General features: G+C 44.9%; 1 protein-coding gene across 13 annotated transcripts in view; it reads right to left on the bottom strand.

Annotated features, from left to right (window-relative positions):
• The window catches only part of CELF4 (CUGBP Elav-like family member 4), a 996,171-nt gene that overhangs the window by 862,689 nt on the left and 117,046 nt on the right, over positions 1-16,436 (bottom strand). The window lies entirely within an intron of this gene.

Here is a 16,436-nt window from a genome sequence, read left to right as displayed (position 1 = left end):
GGGAGGGTGCAGGAGCTGGGTGGGGTGGGGTGACTTGACAGGAGGGTGTGTGCGTGGGGTGGGGGGAGCAGCAGCACACAGAGGGTACGTTTACACTGCACAGCTATTTCGGGATATCTCCGGTATCCCAAAATAGCTACCCCATGTCTACATAAGCTGCCTGATATTTCAAAATATTTTTCAAAACAACCTTTCGCTATTTTGCCATCCTGGTAAACCTCATTGCACGAGGGATAAGGGATGGCTCAAAATAGCATGTTATTTCAAAATTTGGCACTGTGTAGATGCGCCAAATTTCAAAATAGATTGGAAATAAGCAACAATTTGTGTAGAGCAAATTGCATATCTTCTGTCAAGTTTAGGGTGCTGTGTAGATGCACTCAGAGCCACTTCCTTCCCCCATGAGCTGAATCCAGCCCAGGGGAAGGCTGGCACTGCTACTCCAGCCTCCTGGGAAAGTGAGGGTCCAATGCAGGCTCCACGGTGCAATAGGGGTTGAGCCCTGAGCCTGCGGCACACCTGTGAGATGGCTGCGGCCCACAAACCACACTTTGAGAACTGCTGCACTAAATACACTTCCCCTCCCCTATCCTCTACAAATCCCATCCACAACTTCTGTGCAAACCAACTGCCCGGCGACATTAACCAACATCTCTCCCCAAAGTCACTGTGCAAAACTCTCTTCTCCCTGTTTCCTGCATCCCAAGAAAGCATTCTCTGCCTTCTTTCATGGGGGGGTGGCGGAGAAAGAGGGGGAAAGAGAGAGTTTCCTTGTGACATCCAAAGCTTCCTGTTGAGGCAAGTCTGAGCGGCTGCTGAAAATGCAACCGACCAGCGTGTTTCTGTCATGGAAAGACCTTGTTTGTTACCAGCAGGATTGCACACGGCAGATTGTTTGATCCTGCGAGGACTTTGATCTGCGCCTGCACCTGATACACCGCAAAGAATGTCATCAGGCTTGGGAAACGGAAGGGAAAAGGGGGAGGGGGACCCATTACAGGTGTGAGGTTTCGAACAGCAGCAGCAGCTGCCGTTTGGATGTGCGTGCCAGCAGGCGTAACCGTGCTGCGGCCAGAGGAGAGCAAGTATGGCAACCCGGAAGGGGATGTGATGTTGGTTTTTCACCTACAGCACAATTCCCTTCCCCACCCTCCAGAAAAAGCCACAATCACCGAGCAAAGAGGAGATCCAACAGGCGGCTGCAGCTTGTTGGCAGATGTTAAGGATGTGCATGCAGGCGTCCTCCTCCGATGGTCACCTGGCTTCAAAGCCTATCTCAGATCACAAGTGACAAGGAGTTTTCTGGTCTCCCCCTCCCAGATTCTATTTGTCTCTACCGCACAGTGCAGAACTGGGTTGGATTGAAAGCCGACACTGGAGACACACTCCAGGACCAGAATAGCAAGCGGTATTGATTAGCCAAGGGAGCGGACATTCGGGGGGTGAGGGGGTTGGAAAGAGCTCCAACACTCGACTAGCACCTTGTGAGGCATGGCTAGACATGTGCAGGGCTTGAATAGCGGACAGGTCAGGTCACGGGTCTCTCTGCAGATCTGCGACATAGGCACACTCCCAAGAAGGGCTAAGAAGGCTGGTGATGTGTCTTTACACTGTTCATCACAAAAGGGCCCTCGCTCCTTCATGCCTTTGCAATACAAATAATGCACAGTGATCATAAATAATGTATATGAGACCACAGGGCTGGAATAGCAGGGAGCATGGCAGGCCAGGAGCAAGTTGAATTGGAAGATCTGTGGGAAGGGAGAGCCACAGGACAGGGAAAAGCAAGACGTGTGCTCAGGACCAAGATGGGCTGGCAAGAGTAACCCGTCCACATGGTTCCTGGTACAAACTAATGCCGTGTTAGCCCATGACCGTCAAATTCAATCACAGAAAAGCAACACAAATATTGCCTCTCCAGAGAGAGAAACATTAGGAGAAGCCAGACTCCACTTGGAAGATGCCCGTAAACCACCCATGCAAATGTGGAGAAAGGGCGGACGTGAACTAACAAAACAATCCACCTCTGTACACTGTTTCTTGCCTACCCTGGGGCTGCTGAAGAAGGAGGTAGCTAGTAGGAAGACACTGAAGCCCTCACTGCTGCTAACCAGCCTCCATTCCCTGCCCCTTGGCAAGTTGCAGAGGAACCTGATAAACATCTTGCATTATGTCCAGGAGAGGAGCAGGAAGGAGAGAGGGGGGAAAAAAACCCAGTGCAACGCAGCAGGCTGAAGTGACAATAGTTCTCTTTATTATTCTTGACATGACCCCAACACGAGTGCAGAGTTGTTTGTGGGAGGCCTCTTTTTATTGAAAGATCTATCTGACCTGAGTTTTATTACACGTATCAAACACAGTATCTGGAAGTGTAGTTGGAGTCTACAAGAAATTCTCCTTTCCGTGGTTTTTTTTCCCCCCCCAAGTAATACTAAGAACGTCACATTTGCCTTATTTATTTTCAGATCAGCCATGGAGAAAGGAACAGAGACAGGGAGGCAGATATTTTTTTTAATATCATGGTATCTTCTAGAGCAGTGGTCTCTAATCAGTAGATTGGGATCTACTGGTAGATTTTGGAGCCTCTGACAGGTGACCCTGACTGGTTTGCCCCCCCCCCCCCCACCACTGCTGCGCGTCTCCTGCCCTTATGCCTTGGAGCTGTTTCCCTCTCACACCCTGTATTCTATCTCCACAGAATTGGTGGTGGGGAGTGGGGGCCACAACAGGACTTGGGATGGAGTTTTCTGGCTGCTTTTGGGAGTGGTGCAGGCCCAGGGCAGGGGGGATCCTGCCTTAGCCCCACTGCACCTCCCCCAGGAGCCACCTGTGGTAAGCAGTGTCCAGCAGGAACCTGCATCCTGAACCACTGCCCCAGTCATGTACCCTGTCCTGCACCTCAAGCCTCTGCCCTAGGCCTGAGACCCCTGGACCCAGACTCCCTTACAGATCTTGAACCTGCTCCTGCACCCCCAACTCCCTGCCCTAGGTTCAGATCAGAGCCCTCCTCACACTCCAAATCCCTTAGCCCAGTACCAGAGCCTGCACCTTAACCCTCTGCCCCCTGCCTGATGAAAGAGAGGACTGATGGGGAGAGAGGGAGGATGGAGTGAGCGGGGGTGGGACCTTGGAGAAGGGCACGAAGGAGGTGGGGCAAAGGTATTTGGGTTTGTGGTAGATCCCGGATTGCACTTAAATTCAAAAAGGGATCTTATGCTTAAAAAGGTTGGAGACCACTCATCTAGGGAGACATCAACTGAGATCAGGGACCATGTTAGCAAAGTGCTATGGAGACAGTCCTGGCTCTGAAGAGCTACAACCTAAATAGACACAGCGGACAAAGGATGCAAGCGAAGGAATTTATATATCCCCATTTTACAGGCAGGGAACCAAGGCACAGAGATGAAATGAAATGCCCACCGTCGTTCAGGAGGACTGTAACAGAAGCAGGAATTGAATCCGGTCCTATGGGCAGTTCAACACCAGACCCTAGAGATTCTTAACTGAGGGCATGCATACCCCTGTGGATACACTGAGGTCTTCCAGAAAGTACATCAACCTCAACAAGCCCATCTGCAAAAGCCTCATTTCAGAAAAAATCTGGTGGGGATGCACAAAGTTGTGTTTAGGACTTGATATACAACTATACCCTGCAAGGTCTGATGATGCAAGAAGTGACCAATGGGCCATACAGTTCTGAATTTAGGGACGCAAACTTGCAGGGCTCCGAAGAGATTTTCCAGGGGGTACATCAACTCGTCTAGATATTTGCCCAACTTTACAAGAGGTTCCATACAAAGCACAAGCGAAAGTCAGTTGGAACGAACATTTTGTACAGCGAGGGGCTGTAGAGGGGTGGAATGGACTTTTTCAGAGTACAGAGCACTATGAGCCAGTGTAGAGGGGTGGAATGGCCACCCTCTGAGCCGGAGGCGGAGGAAACCCTCTGGGAGCCATCTTGGGGCCAGCCTAGCCCCGCCCCCTCACCTGACCGGAAGTCAAAGGGCGGGGCTAGGACTATAAGAAGGCTGCCACGGAGCTCAGTCAGGGCCCAGCCTCCGAAGGAGCCGGAGGCCTGGCCGGAGCTCCTGCCTGGGGAGGCTAATACCCGGGCTAGGCCGCCCTCAGCCACCTTCCCGGAGGCCGGCCAGATGGCTCCCAGAGGGTTTCCTCCGCCTCCGGCTCAGAGGGTGGCCATTCCACCCCTCTACACTGGCTCATAGTGCTCTGTACTCTGAAAAAGTCGGAACACCACTTATATTACAATTCATTTATGTTATAATGATATGGTGAAAGGAGAATGCAGGCAATCTTTCAGGAAGAGGAGATTGTGTGTGTTTGTAATTTTACATCTGATAATTGTAAGCAACTACTTTTCCAGTGAGGTGAAACTTGGGGATATGCAAAACCAAACGCAGCCCCGAAAGGGGTGCAGTATTCAGGACAGGTTAAGAGCCAGTGCCTTAGCGCACAAGACCATCCTTTCTCTCTGGTTGAATTAGCCAGTGGGTTACTTACCACGCCCTTTCCCATGTTTTGCCCCAGCACAGAACCAATAACCTACTCCAGGAAGCCATTTAAAAGGAAGTACTGAGATACCTCTGACCTCTTTCTAACCAGCTCTGTCAGTCACCCTCCTTTGGCCTTGCTGGGAGGACCTCAAAAGGCACAGATTTTTCCTCACAACCAGGAACTTTTCTTCCCTAACCTTGCGTCCTTGACCGTCATCAAGCAGATTCACCAGGGCGGGGAAGTTAACCACCAACATGACCCACCTACCTAAGCCTGAGGCCAAATGCAGATCTGGTGTCAATGGGTGTAACTGAGGTGTGTGTGTGTGGAAGGGGGAGGGGTGTACCCGTTTTGCGCTAGCTCTAAGTCCAGTTCACCAAATAAAACAAACTTGGACTCAGGAGAGACCCAGAAGGCTAAAGGAAAGGATACGGTACAGCAATGCAAGGATGGCCGGCAGACTCTCTCTCGACTGCCCAGCAATTCCTTCCAGATTCTAAACAGAGTGCCCTCTAGTGGCCCAGTCTATCACCACACCCTTCTGGACAGGCCTAGACTTCACATGTTGCCAGAGATACAGCTGTGGCCAGCGGGCCAAGCCACGCATAATAATAAAAGTAACGACTATAAAGAGCATCTGCACATCAACACATAAGTTTGAGGAATAAAGAGGATAAATGTGACTCAATCTTCAGCTATTTGCATGGAAAAGTTTGATTAATAACGAAAGAGGCTTAACAACCTCCTCAGGTAACAAGTGAGGTAGCCTTCTTGGAACCCTGATTATCCTTTTCTAATGGGCTTCATTTGTTGTGCAAACTGATAATAAAGACCTAAGTACTGCAGGGTTTGCAGGAAAAAAAAACCACTGGGCTCAAATATGATTATGATGGTAAAGATCGCCCAACAAGACAGCATGTTGCTGTGAGGGCCTGCGATGGGGAAGAGGGAAACAGACTACATATATTGCAAAAAAAAGGGAAGAGAAAGAAGAATGAAAGCTATGGAGCTCTAAAACAGAAAGGCAAATTCCATTCTCGGCAGCACTTGGGTAAATCTACTGGGATCATTCTGGATTTACACCAGTGTCCATGAAAAGCAAGAATATAGCCCTGAGTTGCTGACAATGGGAAAGAGAGATATTAGTAATGAGGGAGTCTGCTTGCAATGCTTTCTGCAGAGTCAGCAGCTAGGCCAAGACCCAGGGAGTAACTTGAGTTGTCAGTCAGGTTTTCTGTGCTGGAAAGTAAAGAGGCGTTCAAACAGTGATGGATTCCCCAAAGTGAGCAAGATCAACAGCATAGCTTCAGTCCAGGAAAAGAAAGAAATGACCTTCCAGTTCCCCTGGCTGAATCTGTGAAGAAGGAAGTGACTTTTCAGGGCTTCATAAAGAGACACAGCCAGGGTAAAACTATCTTTTTCAGAACCGAGTTCCATCAACGTAAACTGACAGAAAGCAATGGAATATCTCCGGGCTTACATCATGCGAACAGAGTGAAGAATTAGGCCGGCTCTACTGAAAACCATATTTCTTAGCCGCCTAGTGAACATAACAGTAGATAATCCAAACTGAAATAACTGTAAATATACCCCATCTATCAGAGTCCATTTGTACTGTCTAATTCTTGAACTTCACTCAAGAGGGCCAATGGGACTAGGTTGGACAGATTCACTTTGGAGGCCACTCGTGCTAGTCTCTGATGCTGGGGTGAACAATACCTGCAGGCAAACATTTGATAAAGCTTGATAAAAGAAATGCAAATGGACCCCAAACAAAGCTCCACATTTGAAACTTCCCTTTGGAAGATGTTCAGAGCTGGAGGGAACTTTCCAACCTCCCTCCTTGTATATGATGTGATACATTACATATTGGCTGTGTCTATATTGGCACCTCTTTCCGGAAAAGGGATGCTAATGAGACACTTCCGAATTGCAAATTCCGTGGGGGATTTAAATATCCCCCGTGGCATTTTCATTTACATGGCTGCCGCTTTTTTCCAGCTCGAGGTTATGCCGGAGAAAATCGCCAGTCTAGACGCAATTTTCTGGAAAATAAACCCTTTTCTGGAAGATCCCTTATTCCTATGGAAAAGGGTTTATTTTCCGGAAAATCGCGTCTAGACTGGTGCTTTTCTCCGGCATAACCCTGAGCCGGAAAAAAGCGGCAGCCATGTAAATGCAAATGCCGTGGGGGATATTTAATTCTCCCGCGAAATTTGCAATTCCAAAGTGTCTCATTAGCATCCCTTTTCCGGAAAGGGGTGCCAATGTAGACACAGCCATTTATTGTACTGTCGTGTCTGTGGATCACAAAGACCACTGCACAAGGCACTGTGCAAACCCTTAACCATGGTCCACACCCCAAAAGATTAACCATCTAAGTATCAGACAAGAAGAAACCAGGGAACGCCACAAACACATGGGAGGAGTGGGGGCACATGGATATGGTCAGACAATGTTGACTAGCAGGTGAGCAATGGTCACAGATTTCCAGCTGCTTAGACAGTGTCCAAAGAAGAGTATTAAGGAGGAGTTGGGAAGTAAGACACTGAAGGGGTCCCTTGTAGTTATTTATGGGGAGCAGCTTCCAGGCATGAAATCAGCATGGGAGAAAGGGCAAAGGGGCTTACTGGGAAATGTAGCAAGTGTCCCAAGAAGGCTCATAACACTGGCAAGGACAGAGGCTAGAGCTGACATTTCAACAGCATATGACATAGGATAGAAGGTCTGGGACAACAAGGAAGGGACTTAAAAGAAAAAGGTAAGTACAGGCTGAACCTCTCTAGACCTGCACCCTTTGGACCTAACTGGTACTGAACCAGAGAATTTGCCAGACCACTGGAGGCCAATATCGTCTAGCAGCATTACCAACATTTCCACAGCTTGCTGGGCTCTTAGAAGACATTTAGGGATAAATTAGAGCTAAACAACAATAAAGGACACAGCACCAGCACTGGTGGCTGTAAACAAATATTATGGGATCACGTGAAACTTGGCCACATCCATGGTAAGTGGACATCCAGCTCACTAAAATCATGCTGGACCACAAATGTTGCCAAACTAGAGAGGTTCAACCTGTACTTTGTGGCTATTAGACAGATGTGTCTGTCTCTCTCTAGATCTATCATCTATGGGTCTCTTTCTGATCTCACACCAGATTTACAATAATCGAGACCTTTTGTTAGTTTCTTTTTAGTCTAGCTTTTTTTTTAAAACCAAAAACCACTGACAGTGTTTGTGAAATACTTTACTACACACAACACCCTGTATTTCGGGGCTATGGTTACTCAACAACATCACTTTAACAAGCCGCCAAAACACACAAAGAATGAACCTGATTCCAATCTAGCTTATACCAATGTAAATCAGGAATTGCTACATTGAACAAACTGTTGTAGTGTAACTGACATCATCAGAAGCTGCTTTCAACATGTTTTAAAATAGGCCAGATGTATGCAAAATGGTTTCATAGCAGCAGAGCAGACTGGACCAAGCCACGCATAGAACAAGGGACAAATAAAGCCAGCAAATCAACGTAAGACCTAAGCAACAATATGAGCATTTGTTTGGAAAAGCTTCATTATAGCTGGCCAGAGTTTGCGTTGCTGGTGCCTGACCAACACCATCACCCAGGTGGCATGCCAAAGAAAAAATTACAGTGCAGGAAAGATGCCTGAAGCAGCAAAGGCTTATGGGGGTTTGCCTTCCCATGCATAATTAGGAAAAGAAGGAATTTAATTTCACCAAACCACCAAGAAGCTGATTGGGAGTTGGTCTCCAAGGTCAGTGTTCCCCACACACAATTCACCCATGAGTTGGGAAACACTTCTAATATATGTGTTTATATATTAATAAGGCAAGACTTTTAAAGAAGGTGAAAAAAAAAGGAAGTCTGGGAAACAAGATACAAGCATGTTTCCATGACAGAGAAAAACGCACATTTCTTCTTTGAGAAATAGGTTAAGCTTAATTTTGTCCTTGTACTTACAGAAACTCATCAGAAAGCTTTGACGTTGCTGGGAATCTGCCAAGAGCAGCAGACACTTTCAGTTTTGCACTGCAGCTACTCAGCAGAACAAAGTCACTTCGGATACCAACTTGCCTGGACTGATAGCACAGAGCCAAGTCCGGCCATGCCCCTCCTCGTCCTCCCTCCGCCCCCAACACCAAAAGAAGAAAAACTGGAAAGAGCCTCTGAAGTTAAGTATAGATACTATATAGGTCATCGTATGCCAAGCCACATTAGAAGTTGTTCTGAATCAGAGGACTATGAGGGAACATTACACTGTTAGCCCCGATTCAGCAAAATATTTAAACACATGCCTATCTTTGAGCACCCGAGCAATTCCACTGATTTCAAGGTACTGCTCGAATGCTCAAAGCCAGTCATACCTTGCAGCCTTAAATGAGAGACGGTTACACAGAAAATAGGTTACTCCCTTGCACTCACTTGGTGACCTCCTGAGGTCTCTTCTAATCCTATGATTCTACGATTCTAATAAACAACGAGAAGTCCTGTGGCACCTTGTAGACTAACAGATTTATTGGAGCATAAGCTTTCGTGGGCAGATTCAGACTAACACGGCTACCCCGCTGATACCTATGACTCTAATGTTTTTAAGTCAATGGGAGTGTGTCACAGTGAAGACAAAGGCTTGTTCTAGCCAAGAAAATTAGGTCAGTATGACAATGTTGCTTGGGGGTGTGAATAAACCCTCCCCTGGAGTGACTGTGAAATTGACTTCTCCCTCCATGTAGACAGTGCTAAATCCATGAAGGAAGTGGAATAGTGACACGGATGGGAAAAAAGCCTCCCATTGGCATAGGGACTGTCTTCCCTGGGGTGCCAGATTTCAAGGATAGACCAGCACTATGGGGAACATTTTCAAAAGGCCTAAGTGACTTAGTCAACCCACTTTGCGAGAAGGAACTTAAGTATCTCTGGAACGCCCAAGTTTCACTTTAAAAAAATGGGACTAAGTTGCATAGATAGCTTTGAAAATGTCACTCTACGGAAAAAAAAAAACACAACTGCCAAGCCATGGCCTGATGCTTTCAGCTAAGCAGAACTGCCTGTCCATCTAAACCCACAGGGAGAGATAAATATCAAAGGCTCCCTGTATTTTTCCTGCCTCATTCTTCATTACATGAAAACAGGTTCTTAATGGCAGACTACTACAGATGCTCCTGCTTTTCTCTTGAAAAACACATGCTCCATCGTCTAGCTATGGCTCAAAATGCTAGGGCATTGAAAATGGGAGCCTCAGGGTTTGGGGCCCATTAAAAGTTAAAGACCTGACCCTGCACGGTGCAATAGCAACTTCCACCAGACACCAAACACCCACCACTCCCATGGTCTGCAACTGGGGCTTGCCTGAGGAGTTCACAGTATGGCCCAGTCCATCTTGAGGATGCTCATCATTTTGCAGGGTCACACCTCTGGGCTGTAGAATTCTCAGTAAGGACTGATGTTCCCATGGGAATCCTGGTCTCCGGTTGGCCATTATTTAATGAGCAACAGACTCAGGGCTGCTTTACCTTTTGCCACAACATGTAACTCAAATCAATAATCTCAGATAATTGCTGATTTACACCAGTGCAAGTGAGGGCAGAAACAAAGTCCTAGCATAGGCCAGAAGCACAGAGAAAAGAAAAACTTTTTCGGGGGAACATAATTTTCATGCAAATTCTCTTAATGATAAGAAATGCTGGATGGGAAATAAGACCATGCCTGAAATGCAACCAAGACATCCGATTGGTTTCAAACTTGATGCTACCGCTTTGGCAGCTCTTTAAGTAGCTTAAACCCAAATATCTGACCTACCTTGAAGTCATTAAATATGATTTTTATGTAAAACACACACACAAATCAGGGCTCTGGGACTCTCACTCAATCTCCACGTCTGGCTATGACAGCAGTTGAGGGCAACCAGCCGCTCGTGGAATGAGTCCCCGAGCCATTTGGATTGCTGCACCGCTATGAAAATGGAAACACTTTTTGCTGAGATCCACGTTTGCTCTCAAATCGTTACACATTATCTATTTATTTATGCGCAAACCGTGGCATTCTGGTTGGGAGAATAGGGACCCTTTGATGGGAGGCAAGGTAGACTGGCCTATGGGAGTTTACTGTTATGCATATACATGAGGCCCTACATACAAATATGCAGAGCAGACAAGTGAAAATATATAGCGTCTCTTTAAAATGAAATACTTTGATTGCTCCAATCACAAGAAGTTGTAAAACTACCCTGAAGAATTAACAGCCTCAGTACATGCTAACTACATCCATCATAAATTCGTCTTTAGTTTCTGTTATCATATCACTGTCTCCTGGGATCCCCAGCCTTGTCATCGTTTGCCCTTTATAATTTATTCAGCTTGTACTTGCCTGAGTCCTTTCTACTTATCATTCATCTTTACAGTTGTACATAAAATTAGATTGATCCTCCTATGGCACACACGTCAGAAAGAGAAAAGTTGTCATTGAATAACACAAAGCAAATGAAGGTCCAACAGCAGCTTTTGCTGAATTGCTTAGCAATTGTCCTTTGAGAGCCAAATGAAAAGGTGTCACACACAAAAAAAAAAAAAATCCGAGAGAGATAATGCAACCTTTGGAATTTCATTTACATTTTCATTCAGCTATGCATGTGTGTTTGTCTAAATTGTATATTAATGTATGTATTCGTTTCCTCTAAAGCTCAAAGACAAACAAGGTCTCATTGCTTCAATTTTGCAAGTGTTCAAAGGGAACGATTCAGGTGAGACGGCAGCACACAAAACACACTGGTTCTGACACAACACTTACACCGTCGCCTTTTCCTCCAAAGCGCCTTGGCCTGGAACGCAGAGAGGGAGTTTACTTTGTATTCCTGCGGTTGCGGCAGTGGGGCTGGAGAAGCCAATCTTTAACTAGTGAAATGGAACTTTCATGTTTACAAAGCAGATAGGACCCAGGTGTTTCATCTCATCTGGTGAATAGCACAGCATTGCCAAACGACAGGGGTGTTTAGTAAATGGAAAGTGCCTTATTTTGCCCCCTCCCCTCCTGTCCCTGAAGTAAGATCCAAAAGGCCTTTGACCTTCTGATCAGCCTGGGGGGGGGAGGGGTGGAGAGGGGAAGAATCTTTTTAACCATGACATGGATGCCCAAAGGTTTTAAGGAGAATTTCTACAGACTCAGGGTTTCCAAGTCTTCTCTCACAAATCTGTTTTTTGTTCCTTTTCATCTTTATTTTTTTAACTTTGGAAACAGGCAAGTTTCTCCCAGGGGGACAATTAAATGTGTTTTCTTTCAAAACCTAAAGGCCATGGTGAGCAGCTTGTATGTTCAGAGGGTTACTTTAATCAATGGAACCCTTCCAGCCTGCCACTGCTGACCAAATTACAATTTACATGGGTAGTGAAAACTTTGCGGTGGGGGGAAGGGGTCTGACTCCAGCTTTTGGCCCCACCAAGCATGCAGGGAAATGTGTGACTTCATAGTTTCCTAACCAGCTTCTAGGAAACTCACTGAAGCATGAAAAAAGTGAATTAATATGGGAAAATGACAGCCCAGGCTACTACCCGGGGTGAAAGTCACCTCCTTGTGCAAGGTCTAGATGCTATTTGAGTCCCATTTAAGTGCTGCTATGAGGGTTTAGGTAACAAACAGCTGAATTTCACTGAGGACCAATTGCTAGCACACACAAGCACATGGGAATGGCCACACTGGGTCAGACCAAAGGTCCATCTAGCCCAGTGTCCTGTCTGATGAAAATGGCCAATGCCAGGTGTACCAGAGGGAATGAACAGAAACAGGGAATCATCAAGTGATCCCTCTCCTGTCATCCATTTCTGACAAACATAGGCTAGGGACATCATTCCTACTCATCCTGGCCAATCACCATTGATGGACCTAACCTCCATGAATGTATCTAGCTCTTTTTTGAACCCTCTGTACACATGTGCTTTTCATCAAGACATGATCCATACCAAGCATGAGAATTTCAGTAAATTAGAGAACAGAACAATGGATTGAATAGCAGTTGGGCAGCTGAGAGCAACAGTGATTGGGTACTGCTCGTAGCACAATAGTAATTCTGTAAGGGTGCATCTACACGGCACCGCTATTTCGAGATAACTAGCATTATTTCAAATTAACAATGCAAGTGTCTTCACAGCCTTTCTGTTATTTCAAAATAATTTTGAAATAACAGATGCCTTATTCTGAAATCTGTAAACCTCATTCTACGAGGAATAACGCCTATTCCAAAATAGCCATTTCGAAATATGGCATGTGTAGACACTCCACTGCTGCTATTTTGAAATAGCCCCTCACCAGAGCCATTCTAAGTTATTACTCCCCAGTGACTCCTGGGACTGTAAATCAAGATAGCATGTCTACATTAGGGAAGCCTGCTTGGGAATAATTTTGAGGCTTCCCTGCAGTGTAGACGTGCTATTTCAAAATAAACTATTTCGGAATAACTATTCCAGAATAGTTTATTTTGAAATAGCCGTGCAGTGTAGATGAACCCTAACTCGCTGAGAAATATCAGTTGTAGTACCATTTCCTCCCTCTAAAAAATAAAATAAAATAGATTTTAATAGATTACAAACTCTAGAAAGCCACTTACAATTTCTGAGGTGAATAGTTTACCACCCACTTATTGCCATAGTGATTCTTTGGCGTCTTGCTGAAAATTTCTGATCTCTTGCAGACCAGGTTGCACTCTCCACCCAATAATCCCTGCACTCCCTGCATCTGAGCAAGCCAAAACAAAACAGAGAAAAACGTGATGGTGCTTATCATACATGAGCTCAGTTCATTTGTGTCAAATAAAAGTTGATCTCGATAGTCTAATTACATTTCTTAGGATTATCCTCTGACGTTAGGCTCAGAAAGGAAAAAAGAAAGAAAGAGGAGCGAAAGTTAGCTTTACTAGAATTTGTAATAAAAATGACTACACTTAAAAACAATTTTATTTGCCTGGTTTCATTTCCTATGGAGCTATTTAGGTCCAATGGATAATGTTAAACTGAGTGGGCAGAGACATAATTCTTATGTCCCCGGCACTGTCATTGTTGGGGTCATATTTGTGCTTTCCCCAAGATTATGGACTGCATTTCTGATATTGCACTTCCATTGTGGAGAGATTTACCAGGCTCAGAAATCTCAAGGGGGGAAAACAACTTTTACTTTCTGTGTTCTCTCCCCTCCGCCTCCCATTAAAATACTCCACCTTGCCTAATTTGCCTTTGAGATGTCTAAAAATGCCAGTGGTTTTCCCAGCATGAAGGATTAGCACAGATTATGGTGAACAGTGTTAATTATAGGTGGGGAAAGAGAATAGTGCATCTCTCCAATCTGTTCTTGATTTCCCTTGTGTCTGTCTAGCTGGTAATAAGCCTTCTTTAATCTGGCAGTCCCCTTGGTGAAATCAGCACCACGGACAGCAATATTGATTGCTTCTGAGAAACCATCACAGCTGCTCACCCAAATTACCTTTGATATGTGACCTTTAATGTAATTACTGCAACATCAAAGCATTTCTATAAATTATTAAAGAACTCATATACTTCATCATCCAGCTATTCTATTATATGTAAAATAAACAATCACAAGTAAATGTTAGAATCCGAGTTGCCCAACACTCTCAATAGCGTTCTACCACACGCACACCCCAGCCTTCAGTTTTCGGCAGGAGAGTCACTCACGCTGCCTCAATCGGTTGGCTGAAGAGGATTCAAAAAAGAATTTGATATTTTACATTAGGTTCCATTTCCTGAAAATTATTTATCACAATTCTCCCACCTAAAAAAAGGACCATAAAGACTTGATTAATCAACACACACCTGCTTAGAAGGCTTTTGATTATTCTACAAGATGACTTTATATCTCACATATCCCAAGAAAATATGGGAAACATATTTCTGTCATCTTACAAAGCACATCCAGAAAGTAATTACTGTAAAATATGTGCATGTAACCACTCCACTAAAAACACGGTGATACATAGCTGAGAGGCAGGAACTCAGATCCAGGCACAAAATACTTGTGCCTCACCATTTCCATACATTTGCATTTATGTGCATATTATTACAAATGACTCAGTTCTATGCTTTATAATAGCAAATATGCATGCAGTAGTAATACAAGGGCAAATACTGTATAATTTACTGGGGAGGGGGAGCCGTGATTCAGTGATCTACTCCCTGTATTATTTTCCCCTTTCTGTACCTGGCTTGTTAATTATTTTCATGCTTCCGTGGTAGCATTGTTGTGTCATGGAAACTAGCAGGTGAAGGGCCTGTGTTATAGATATATTGTTTGTGAACTCATGTGAAAGAGGACTTACCCCACTGACCTAAGAATTGCATCTTATTTTATGGTGATGAACTATGTTTGATATCTCCAGTGCATGTCATAAATAGTTCTTTGCTACTTGCATAGGTGACATAAAACAGTATCCAGGCATTAGAGCCTATCAAAAGCTGGTCTTCTGATGCAAACCAGAGCAACATCATCCAGAGGATGAGTTTAGAAACTTGGCAGAAAGGTGTCTGCAGCTAGGTTGGGTGGGAGAAAAAAGGGTTTGATCTGGGGAGGAATAAAACTAGAATTGAAGCCAAAGGTCTCCTGTATGTGCTCAGTACATTTGAAATTCTGGTCACTTATTTCAGCACAGAGCCTTCATCTAGGTCAGATTCTGATTATTGTTGTAGCCAGTGCTAAATACGAATAACTCTTCTGAACTCGTAGTTAGTCTGGGTTTAGAGCACTGCAAACAAGATCAGGATTTGAACTGATAAATGTTAGAAGTACTCATCCTCACAATGCCAGGCATAAAACCTGAAGGGTAAACTCCTACCCCTATTTTCAGTCAATACAAGCTTTGACTTGAATAGAGCCAGGATTTCACCCTAAGAGCTTTGTTGTTTAAAAGCCTCTAGACAAGCATGCACATAACTTGGCCGCTACAATTCTGGATGTGTTTGTTTAAATAAGGCTTTCAAAATGCATAAATAGGCACTTAATTTTTCAGTTGATTTTCAAAACTGCTGAGCACCCAGCAATCCCTGTGCTTCAGTAGAGTTACTGCAGTTTTACACCAGCCTCTGAGACAAGCCTATGACGTAATGCAAAGAATATGTACTGTGTCTGGCTTCCGTGGCCTGTTTTTCAATTCCTGAGAGTCCAGCTCCTCCCAGTGAATGGCACTCCTAAATAAACATTTTTGAAAATCAGGACCCTAATTTAACCTCTTCATTACAAATTAAAGTTTTGAAAATCATGTGTTTTCACGTGCGTAGGCCTCAAAACTCTAAACAAGGGGTGGAGCACCTACGGCCTATGGGCTGGACGTGGGTCAAGCCTGTGTCAAGGCTTGGGACTTTGGCTGACAGCAAGTCTCTGAGCACTGGTGGAGTGTGAATGGAGCCTCAAACCCTAAGCTGAGTGTGAGGAAAAAGGGGTCTGTGTCTGTGTGCTTCTCAAGTGTGCATGTTCCTCAGCTGATTTTTCTGTGGTCAATGGCCCCCGCCTGAAAAAAGGTTCCCCATTCCCTGCTCCAAAACATGCTCAATAAAATATAAATGAAGAAGCTGTTATGTGAAACATCCCAATTCTGAAGACCTGCTTTTTGTTGGGGGTGTGTGGGAGCGCATTTTATTTGGCAGCCAATGAACAGAGAGGGCATGGAATTAAAAATAAACAAAACAAAACAAAAACAAAAGGGGAAGGAAACACCTGTTAGAATGATGCCACTCATTTTGGAGAGGTAACAGTTTGATGGTGCTGTCACCAGGTATAAATAAAGATTCTTTGTGAACAATGCATACACACAGAAAGCATGGCAAAAGTCATCCCACATAAGTACGTGTGGGGGCATCTGCTTTGGTCAGGTGATTAAAAGAGAAGTAAGGAGAGTCTGATACGG

The sequence above is a fragment of the Pelodiscus sinensis genome, chromosome 6 (genome assembly GCF_049634645.1).
Source record: "Pelodiscus sinensis isolate JC-2024 chromosome 6, ASM4963464v1, whole genome shotgun sequence".
Lineage (NCBI taxonomy): Eukaryota > Metazoa > Chordata > Testudines > Trionychidae > Pelodiscus > Pelodiscus sinensis.
This window is presented reverse-complemented; position numbering and strand designations above follow the sequence as displayed.